This window comes from Ruditapes philippinarum, unplaced genomic scaffold (genome assembly GCF_026571515.1).
Source record: "Ruditapes philippinarum isolate M1 unplaced genomic scaffold, ASM2657151v2 ctg5305_1_1_1_1, whole genome shotgun sequence".
NCBI classification, from domain to species: domain Eukaryota; kingdom Metazoa; phylum Mollusca; class Bivalvia; order Venerida; family Veneridae; genus Ruditapes; species Ruditapes philippinarum.
The window spans coordinates 54,839-67,294 of NW_026857835.1; positions in this window are offsets into that span (position 1 = coordinate 54,839).

Here is a 12,456-nt window from a genome sequence, read left to right on the forward strand (position 1 = left end):
AAGTTGTTTGACTTTTAATCATTCGGCAACGGGGCCCCAACCCAATAATGCCTCCCTTTTCTTGTCACATGTAATCATTATATTCTGTTTGAGGGGTCATAGTATTTTGAAAGTGGTAGGTGGCATTTTTCTTTAAAAGGATCATTGAGTTTTTATAATTATATTGTTATGATACAGAGAACAAAAACCTTATTTCACTTTGGCTAGATCAATAACAGTCTGATTATTTCAGGGGACCAGACGTTATGAAGCTTGCATATCACAGACAAGCTGTCAAAAGACAAATTCAAAAACATATTCTTAAGATTATTTAATAGTATTCAATAAGTAATAATGGAATCATCAAACTAAAAATAAGTCAAATTGAAGAAACAAAAATTGCCACAAACACGACAATAACTTCGTGCTGAACGATCATCAAGGATCGGAAATTTACCATCTCTAAAAGACTGAAAGACTGACTTTAAAAACTTTTCCGTGTTTTCCAAATTTCTGGTCGCTTCCAATGTATACATTTTAGCCAACAATTATAATCAATTGTTTTAACAATCCTAGAATAAAAAAAATCCTAGAATAATTTTCTAATCTTTTTCAAATAATCAAGTCCAAAGTATATTCGTTAAATCAAACACATAAAGAGTTTGATGCTGTCGCGGTCAATACAAAATTGTAACAAGAGCCATCGCCTGGCGGGGACAACGCTGGATTTTTTACTTTTTCTAAAATCAAACGAATAAACAGTTTAAACAAAACTTAAAAAAAGAAAAAAAAAGAAAAAAAGAACAAAAAAAAAACCAAAAAAAAAACAAAAAAAACAACAACAACAAAAAATAAGTTTTTTCCTTTTTTAATCTAGTCGCACTTGTTGTCTGTTCAAGTATGAATTATTTCAATAAATAAATGACTAAGTAAAGAAAATAGATACAATTAATATTCAATAATTTGATGGTCAATGTCACATAAAGGTCAAGGTCAGTTCAACCTTTGAAACTGTTTTGTCAAAAAGGTTGTTTTGTCCAATTGTGGGAAAAACATTGATTAATTACAAAGACTTTATAGCCAATTATAGCGATATCAGTGAAAATAAAATAATTTGACCTTCTATGTTAAGGTCATACATGAGTAAAGGTCAATTTAAGTTTGATATACATCTCAGAGATGTTGTATTTTAATATGAAGTTAATTCGTCTATGAATGACAAAGTTATAGCTAGTTACAGAAAAAGGAGAATTTCATTAATTTGACCTTCACAATCAAGGTCAGTGTAAGGTCACGGTCTCATCTAAGTTATTCAATATGTTTGATTGGTAGTAAGTATTGTTTTGTCCAAATTTAAATCAAATCCGTACATAAAAAACAAAATTATGACAATTTAACACAAATTCAATGATTTTACCTTCACGGTCAAGGTCATTAAAAGCTCAAAGTCAAGGTCAGTTCAACTTTTTTGAAGGTCTTGTTCAAAATGTTGTTTGTCAAAGTATGAAGATAATCCATTTTTAAGTACCAAGTTTAACTCAGTTATAGCAAAGATCAGTGAAAATTCAATAATTTTAACCTTCACGGTCAAGGTATAAAAAAACCAAGGTCAATTTGAGCTTGAAATACATGAAAGATTGGTATGTTATAATAAGAAGACAATCCATTTAATCATAACAAAGTAGCCAGTTACACAAAAAATGAAAAAAAATCAATAATTTGACCCTCAAGGACAAGCTCATTTATTAGTGAAGGTCAATGTTTGTTTGGTAAAACTTTAAGGTCTACCCTAAAATATTGTTATTCTGACGTTTGAAGACAATCCATTCATAAATAACAAAGTTATAGCCAAAATAGTAAAAAGTCAAGCAAAAATTAGCGGATAATATGTTTGGACGGAACGAAATTACTCTGGTCGGTTGAAAATCATGGACAAATACTAATAGTTTAACGGCACAGTGTAAGGTTCTGCTCTCTTCTTCTCGGCGAGGAAAATGTGCTAGGGTAAGTGAAAACTGTACCTAGGTATTAAAAAGCATAATAAAACTAACTGACATTAACTGATACTTCGCTTTGTATATATGTTTATGAATATGAGATTTGATATTTCATTGCTAAACATTTCATTCTTTTTATTTTATTCATATATATTCACGATATGATATTCACTATTGCAGTTTAGTGAAAATGATTAAAAATATACAAAGTCCGTAACTTTGAAACAACCCCTCTGTCCCTCAGAAGGAATATGACACTCATACGGCCATACCTGCTTAATCAGGGCTTTCAAACCTTTATGTTTCTTATGTGTTCAATGAGGAAATATGCGTTTAAGATATTAGCAGACATTTATTTTCTGTATAAAAAGAGCAATTTCTTTAAATACGTTACGTTTTGAACACCCTTCTATCGGTCAATCTTAGTAATGTGACGGATATAGCTATATTTGGCACTAAAGACCAAACATAAATCTATATTTATCAATATTGTAAATGCTTCAAATAATCGTATAAGAAAATTCACGATAGGATATTTACTATTGCAGTTTAGTATTATCGCACTATCGCATTGTCACCATCGCACTATCGCATTGTCGTCCTCTGTCATATTGTCGTCATCGCACTATCGAACTGTCGCATTGTCGGCCTCTGGATTATAATGTATAACTACGATGGCACTAACGGTATTCCGTAGTAAAGCTATGACCAAACATATACCTACATTTATCAATGTTGTAATTGCTTCAAAAATTCGTACCCAAAAATTAAAAATGTGATATTTACCGTTGAAATTTAGTGAAAATAATAAAGAATATATACAAAGGTCGTAACTTTGAAAATACCACGGAATGTGACAATTATGCTGCCATACTAGCGTATTTAGGGATTTCATATTTTTACTCAATAAGGAAATATATGCGATAAAGATATTAGCAGGCACAAATTTTCTATATAAATAAGAACAATTTCTTCCACGTAACGTTTGAAAAATCCCCATCGATCAAATATCTGACAATTTCATGTCTGCTCTTTAATTCATATATGCCTATAAGGATTTCCTTCAAACTTGGTTCAGATGGTCACCTCAAAAGACGATGTCCAAAACCTTTGCCAATTTAAGGTCAAGTACACATACGTTGTGTCTCAATATATCACATTATGATTTTTGGTACTATTATTATTTGAAGCATTTACGCATAGGTATATGAACCGAATATCGATACACAACGTCGCTATACTTGGTTTGACCGATAGGGGGTGTACTTAAAGAAATTGATGTAATTGATACAGAAAATTAGTATCGCTAATATTTTATTCGCATATTTTCTCAATGAATATATAAGAGACATAAAGGCCAGAAAGCCCTAAATACGTTGTTATGGCAGTATTATTATAACTGACACATCCCCTCTAAAGGACAGAGCCGTCAAATTCGTATTTACGGATATGTATATATTTTTTATTCGTTTCGAAGTATATATTCTTAATCTTTTTTTACTAAATTACAACAATAAAATTGTCTGTACGATTATTTCAAGCATGTACAATATTGATAAAAATAGTCTTTAGTGCCGAGTATAGCTATACCCGTCACATTAGTTTGTATGATTGATGGCGATGTTCAAAGAGTAACGTATTTGAAGACATTGCTCTCATTGATACAGAAAATTAGTGTCTGCTAAAGTTTAATTCGCATATTTCCTAATTCAACATACGTGTATAAGAAACACGAAAGTATCAAAGCCCTGAAAAGGATGGTATGGCAGTATATTTGTCACATCCTTCTGAGGGACAGAGGGTTCGTTTCAAAGTTACGAGCTTTGTATATATATTTAATCAGTTTTATTAAAATTCAACTGTAAAATTATATTCTGAATTTGTTTCTACGATTATTTTAAGCGTTTACAATATTGATAATTGAAGGTATATGTTTGTTCTTAAATGCCAAATATAGCTATGATCGTCACATAAGTTTGTATGAACGTTGAGGGGTGTTCAAAAAGTAACGAGTTTAAGAAATGAAAATCTGCTTACATTTCATTCGAATATTTCCTCATTTTACATATAAGAAACATAAATTTATGAAATTCCAGAATAGGGTGGTATGGCAATAATATAAGTGTTACATTCCGGAAAGGCAGAGAGGTCTTTTAAAAGTTATGAATTTCGCATATATTTTTAATTATACTTTACCAAATTTCAACAGTAAATATTTTATTCTGATTTTCTGGCGCAATTATTTCAAGCATTTACAATATTGATAAATCTGTAGGTGTATGTTTGTTCTCGAGTGCCAACTATAGCTATACCCGTCACATTACTTTGTTTGACCGATATGGGTCGTTCAAAGAGGAAGAAATTGCAATTATTGATACAGAAAATAAGTGTCTGCTAATTTCTTAAACGCATATTTCCCCATTGAACACATAAAAAACATAAAGGTGTGAAAGCCCTAATTAAGATGGCATGCCAGTAAAAGTGTCACATTCCTTCTGAGAGACAGAGGGGTCGTTTCAAGGTTACGGACTTTGTATATATTTTTAATCATTTTCACTAATCTGAGTAATCTGCAATAGAAAATGTCATGTCGTGAATTTTTTGTACGATTATTTCAAGCATTAACAATTTTGATAAATATAGGTATTCTTTTTGTATTGAGTGCCAACTATAGCTATACCCGTCACATTACTTGGTTTGGTCGATAGGGGCCGTTCAAAGAGTAACGTACAAGTCTTGAAGAAGAAATTGCTTTTATTGATACAGAAAATAAGTGTCTGCTAATATCTTAAACGCATATTTCCTCATTGATCACTAAGGAAACAAAAAGGTTTGTAAACCCTGATTAAGATGGCATGCCAGTAAAAGTGTCACATTCCATCTTAGAGGGGTCGTTTCAAAGTTACGGACTTTGTATATATTTTTAATCATTTTGACTAAACTACATTAGAAAATGTCATGTCGTGATTTTTTTGTACGATTTTTTCAAGTATTAACAATATTGATAAATGAAGTTATTTGTTTTGTCTTTAGTGCAAACTATTCAAAGAGTAATTTATTTGACGAAGAAATTGCTTTTATTGATACACAAAATCTTAATCGCATATTTACTCATTGAACACATACGAAACATAAAGGTATGGAAGCCTTTATTAAGGTGGTATGGCTGTATAAGTGTCACATTCCTTCTGAGGAACAGATCTATACTGTAAATGTGTCGTTTTATCTTACGGACTTTGTATATATTGTATTCTGATTTGTGCGATCTTTTAAGCATTTACAGTAACGATAAATGTAGGTATATGTTTGATCTTTAGTGCCGAATATACCCGTCACATTTCGATAGGGGGTTTTGAAACAGTAACTGCGGCAGTAGTTTCTGGCTTCTTAGTGCCCCATTCCTTTTAAATCATCTTTGTTTTTTTTATGTCTATAAATGTTCAAATTTTAAACTGATTGTATTAGGAACATACAAAACTATGAAATATTTTAATTTTGATCAAAAAAGACAATAAATTATTTATTGATAAAGTACGAAATGGTAAAAACTGATTTACGCGAAAATATTGAGTACGAATTGAAATTGTTTGTGTCTGCTGTGTATTTATTCGTGTTGGCTGAAAAGGTTTTACTTTTCAAGAGTTATAAACATTGTGATGTTGACAACTAAAATTGATGGGCCGTTCTTTTTTCGAAAGTCATATGGATTCTTCTATTCAGCTTAAAAGTAAGATCTAAATGTAATGGTTGCTTATTATTCATTTTCTAAAGTTTTCCATCATGCAATGCAACCAAACTGTTACATCTTGTAAAATAATCATGAAACGGCCCGAGAACATCATGTTCATTTTAGAAACATGGCGCGTGCTTTCTCCCGTTCATCTTTAAATGAAGAGTACTTCGGCAATGGCTACGGAGACTTGCCGTAGAGAAATTAAACTTAGAAAAGTAGACACTGTAGAGAAAAATCCTGAAAATTCTTGAGGGTGACCTTTTTTAAATTGCAGAATTTTTTTTATTTTTTATTCAACGTCGTATTGTTAATTCATACCGGGCAATAGTTCATTTCCATTTTTAATGGGACAGACTATAGTGTTTTATCGCTTTTATTGAATGGCTTTATTACACTCCTGTGCCGTGGTTAATGTCATAAATAGAGGATTTTTGTTTGTTTTGAATGTAAGATTAAGAGGATATTTTTTCGTTTGAGTAAAATATGGAATACATTTTCACGAAACATAGGCATTTTATCATGTTGAGTGAAAATATATACCATATTTCACGAAAAACGAAAAAAATAACCTTTTTATTTAATTTCATTATCAAAGAAAAATGGTTACGAACCCCCTTGCTTGCTACGCAACTGCAATTGTACAGCGCGCAGTAATATTATTATTGTTTTGTTTAAATTTGCACGCGATATTTAGCGCTACATTGCGACGTAACGTAAACAACTCTTTAAACGTCTGTACAGCGTTAATGACTGGATTAAAGATATTGGTGTTCGGATTCATTTTCTTAGTTAGACCATTATCTATCATTCTAGATAGTTTTCAAAACAAAATTCAACAAAAGTTGCTTTATATCTATCAGATTTTTTTTTAAAAAAATAGCAAAAGAAGTTCCTTATAATAAATACAAGTAAAGCATTGATGCAAAGCATCAAATGGCGTCCAAGCAAGAAATGCAGCAGGTGAAGATGAACTAGTAGATATATGATGACAAGATATTCTTATAAACTTTTCAATGAATAATTGGTTTTTTCCACTTATGAATGAACGGACGAAAGAAATTGTTCATTATTAACTTTGATTGGCATGCAAGAGATTAGAATATTACTCTTGTAATTTCTTTATGAGCAACGAATATACATGTATACAATCATTTATAATCCATATGTGTAACGCATGATCAACACCACACTTGTGTAATTGTTATTATGTTATCGCTATTAGCTAAAGGTATCTGTTCACACTTACTAACAATATGACACTGCTTATCATGGTATATTACCATGTTGATCATGTTGAGCATAATTGTTTATTATACAATAATTGTAAAATCTATTTTAATAAAAAAAATCACAGATTTTATGAATATTGTTTTCTTTTCTTTTTTTGTGTTTTATGTCCTTTTTTAATACTGAGTTTTTACATTTACTATTATTTTAAGAATACAATTGTCATATTGACCGACGATTATAAGTCAAAACTTAACTGGAAAAAGCAGAGACATAGATATCTGTGTCTCTGGAAAAAGTCAGTAAATTATGGTTAATCTTTCAATATACAATATTGTTTATTCTTAAACCATATACATGTACATTTGTATTTTTCTTTATCATTTTTTAAATTATCAATCAATTATCTAATTTGTAACTTTGAATAATTCCTCGGCATCTTTACTAAACACGAATAACAAATTAAATAAAATGTTTCAAAGTTGATAGTGTCATATTAATACCATAAAAATTTACCTTTCTTCTCAATTATTGTACATATTAATTGTTTTCATCACATATAGATAAAATAAAACATGCTATTGTTGTTGTTGGTTTTTTTTTCGAATTGTATGTTTATGTATAATAATAATCAATAAATTTGAGAGTTGATCTGTGTTTATTAATCATTGTAACCAAACTAAGTGACAAACATTCATTTTGAAAAAAGCTTATTTATCTGTAAAATATATGTTCTGTTCTGTAACGATATCAAACATCTACTGCAAAACCGGGAGAGACCGGACAATAAACGTGTGGTACTATTCGCCGGTCACTAGTAAATCCCTGTCAAAATAGACCAGCAGAGACCGGGAATTACCGATAGGAGTACATCCCTCTATAAATAGATTTTCGGAATATTTAGGTCATCAACTCATCATTCTATTCAGCTTTCGGATACATGTATAACAATAACATTCCATAATAACCCACTGTGTACTATAAAATGATAAATAAAAATACCCCGAAGAGCGCGATTTATTGACGGAAAAGGTTATTTCATTTGAAAATGTTTGCATTGCGAAATTATCCAGTTCGCTTTTTCATTGTATATATCGCGACATTATAATCAAGCACCCTCTTACCGGCCGGAATGATCGGCTTTTATTATGTCCGACTAAAAGGCTCGAGAAGTTGCTGTCGCCCTTTCACAAAATCTGATTTCATTCCATAAAAGGCGCCGCGCTTCGGCGCGGACGCCAATGAGTTTTGTCTCCGCCCATTTTCGTATATATATTTCATATTTATATTCAAAAAATATGAAATATATTTGACTGATATAGCACCATATTTCATGGGTAAAATTAAATAATGAAATATATTTTACTGAGTGAACACCAGATGCAATATTTTCACGAGTGGCGAAGCCACGAGTGAAAATAGAATAGCTGGTGTTCACGAAATAAAAGATATTTTTTTGTTTTGCGTGTAAGATTGGAAATTATCATATACCCGTGCCGCTTTTGCGACTTCGTAAAAATGATATTGCAGGTCGTGCATATATTTTGACGTGACGTCATTTGCGTTTAAAAACACAGCGTTAAGACGCACTAAATGTTAGCGTGAAACAACAGGCGGTCAATAAAAAAATGGTACTTTTTTACTTCAAATGGTCTTTTCTTTTTGGTATGTCATAAATAGAATATTAAATTCGTGTTAGTTCATTTCTGAATTTATTGAGCTCGTTGAATCTCGCATTATCCACATGATATAATTTTATTCAACTCGTTCAATAAATTCAGTATTAAGCTTACGTTCATTCGATATCCTCTATATATTTCACTGAGAGAACACCAGATGCATTATTTTCACGAGTGGCGTTGCCACGAATGAAAATAGAATAGATGGTGTTCACGAATGAAATATATTTCAATCTTATATGACTTTGTTAAACAAATAAATTGTCTTTTTATTTCATGCATTTTAAGTGATTTAAAATATTATTTTGCCGCATAACGTCGCGCATAATCCTTTATGACGTCATAATATTATAACGTCACATTTTCAATTTTGAAATATAGTTCTATTAAATTTCTCTTTATTTTTTTTTGGACATGATGTATGATGACATTAACTCCAATTTCTGCGTACATTGCTATTTTTTGTATGAATCGATATCTGTAAACCCTGGACTAGAAGGAAAGAAAGGGTTTCTTGCTGTACAATTCCGGACCATGATTGCGTAGTTTGTGGCCGCTTGCAATTGTGTTAAGCGCTTAATCCCAAATAAAAAAGAAAAATAATCACCATAGTAGTTTTCATATTTTAACATAGTTTTTTCCTTTATTTTAAGCCGTGATGGCCCTAATAGGATACCTTAAAACACATGAAAAGATATTAGGAAGAAGTTATGTTATGTCGAAAAGAATTATATCGTGATGCTACGCAAGTGTCCTGGTGCCAATTCAAAATATTCTATAAGAACAATAACTCCTACGTAAGAGATAGAAAAAGCCTAATTAGGAGTGAATGACTCTTACGTAGGACTTATAAGGCCCTACGTAGGACTTTTTAACTCCTACGCAGGACTTTATTACTCCTACGTAGGACTTTAAAACTCCTACGTAGGAAATAAAAATCCTAATTAGGAGTTTATTACTCCTACGTTGGAGATAAAAACCTTATTAGGGGTTTATAACTGTAAACGTATGTCAGGATGGAGAAAATAAATACAATTCTTTTAAAGTTTTCTAAGTTTATAACAAGTATTTCGGCAACAACAGTGTCTAGTGAGTTAATAATACTGGATATAAATACATACCAACTTACAAGTTTGGATAACAATGTCGTTTGTAAGATGTTTACTGTATTTGAACTTTGGCGGTTTTAAAACTTTATTTGCATTACTTGGAGGTCAAGACCGAAGTGACAACATTGGTTGGATTCCGACTTTTATAAGGTTCGATGTTTGAAATCCACCAATGAAACAACAGAAATCCGGAAATCCTCCAATGGACAGACGGCCGGATTTCTGAATCTGAAATCTTGGATTTCAATGGCGGCCATATTGAAATCTCATATAAAATCTACATACGAAAATCATTAATATACAGAAACATGTAGTGAATACTTAAGGATTTCTGACCTTAATCAATCATAAACTTTACATAAATTACGTTCTTGAATTGAATTTGACTGAAATTGATATTAACAATAAGAAATCTTCAATATAAAATATGAAGTGACAGATTTCAAAGATGTCTGGCATTCGACGTCTGCTACACAAAAATGTAAAGAGAAAATCAGTTATCTGCTATACATAAAAGGTAAGTTTAACAATTTTATCAGCTTAAATTGCAAAGTCAATAAGTGTTAATACAGTGTTCCTTCAGATCAATCAGGTAAGTGAATCTTGTTATTGTAGAAGTCAACAAATTATGGAGCTATAGGATTTCACAATGTCACTTGGATTTCATTAAAAGTTCTGTTGTAAGTACCTTTCAGAATAATGCTAGAATGTCAGATCCTTACACACCCCCTCCCTAAGTCTTTAAGACTGATATTCCCTGAACTTTTTATACTGTCCGAAATAGGTACTAGACCACAAAATATTTATGATTTATTTCACAGTTAGTTAAAACTTCCGCTGTTCTGTAATTATTATTACTTTATGTGATTATAGTATATGAAAAATTTATTTAATCAGATAATGTAAATGTCCTCAGTCTTATTGTAGTTTTTATGTCATGCTTAATTATTTTATTCAATTCCTAGGTGTTGATTCTTCAGATGCGGAAATGTCAAGATTTTATTCAGATGCGAATTTTAACATCAGCAATTGTTTCAATATATCTTCAATTCTTTATAGTGTGATGCTGCTTCAAGCTGATACATATATGTGTCTTACCAAGTTTTGACTATTTCTTTAAGCTTCAAAGATGTTTCTAATAGTAACCTAGATAGATTCTCGCGTGGTACCCGTGTGCTCGGAAGCAATAACAGTGTATACTTATAACATAAAGCATACATTCATACACAATTACTTTAGATTAAATACTACATATCTCCTAGTCCATTTTAAAGCATTGAACAAATTTCTGATAGTCTCCTTATTCTGGGTACTGTTTTTCTAACCCAATGTCTACCAGTCATTAAGTTTCCCACAGAATACAGCAGCTTCACATTATAGAATCACACACGTTAAGACCAGACTCTCATGGCCATTAACACACGTGACATCATCCTAATGAAGTCACAATTGTCATCTCATCGTAATGCCTGGGTGATCAGGCCAGCATTACCGTGTCCCGCTTTCCATTCCTCCAAAATTAATTTTATCATCCGTGAAAGGTGTTGTTATCTATGGTCATTCTTAATACACTTTTAGCATAGTAGGTATTCTTTCTTTTGTTCTGCCCATCTGAGATATGCATGTATTAGGTTCACAAGCTACCATGCTTACTTTTCCAATTCTAAAAATATATATAGGTCACCTATTGAAGTGCAAGTTCCAACGTCACTATTTTGTTTGATTACTATAGTTTGTTCCATTCACTTAAGTGCATGACGAGTCATTTAAAGCAACACCAATTACTATTTGAAGAGAATTGTCTTTGTAATTAGATTAAAAATAATAAAACTGGCAACATAAAGTCTTTGTTTGGTACCTCTAAAATAACCCACATTGATGTTTGTACTTTTTCGGATACAATAACTTAACAAGCAGAACAATTATTTGAATGTGTACCTGGTCATTGTTGGATATTACCATCTAAAATATTAAGTCTCTGATTTTCTATATCAGTTGTTTTCACATTTTTTTCATAAAAAGTCTTGGTCAATGATGCCTTGGGAATGTGAGTTTTGCTACTTGTAACCCAAAACACTTTCATATGTTTGTATAATGCTGACAGCATGATCTATAGTACTACAGTTTTTTTTTCGATGCACTTATACTGAAGCTCAGGACACAGGTTATTGTACAATTGATCTAAAGCCATTCGCTCCTGTGCATTGTAACTCAGATCAGAATATGCTTTGTGTGCAAGTTCGGAGAGAGCATCTGCAAAAGACGCAATAGATTCTGTTGAACCTCGTTTTCTTGCTTTCAGAGAAGATACCCACACTTGTTGGTCATACTTGTTAGTAAATCTATTTCGCAAGGCTTCAACCAGGCTGCGATAGCTTGATTTAATGTCAATAGGAAGTCTTGAAATAAAAACTTGGGCTCTTCCCGTCAGACAGGACCTTAAGGCTAAATTCATGCTATGTAAGTCCCAGCATCCTAATTCAGCATTTATTTCAAAATGATCTATGAATTCTTCAAAATTTTCATCTCCACTAAATGATTTAAGTTTAATGTTTGGCCCTCTTGGCAACATTTTCCTGGAAAGTCCATTACGTCTGTCATGGTGTTTCGTCCACCTTGATGGCCTACCCCTTGGAGGGGGACTTCGGTCTTGACCTGCGAGCGGTTCTTCATCATTTGTGTCATACTCATCCAATGGAGAATCAGCTCTTTCAGTTTCAATATGAAGATGT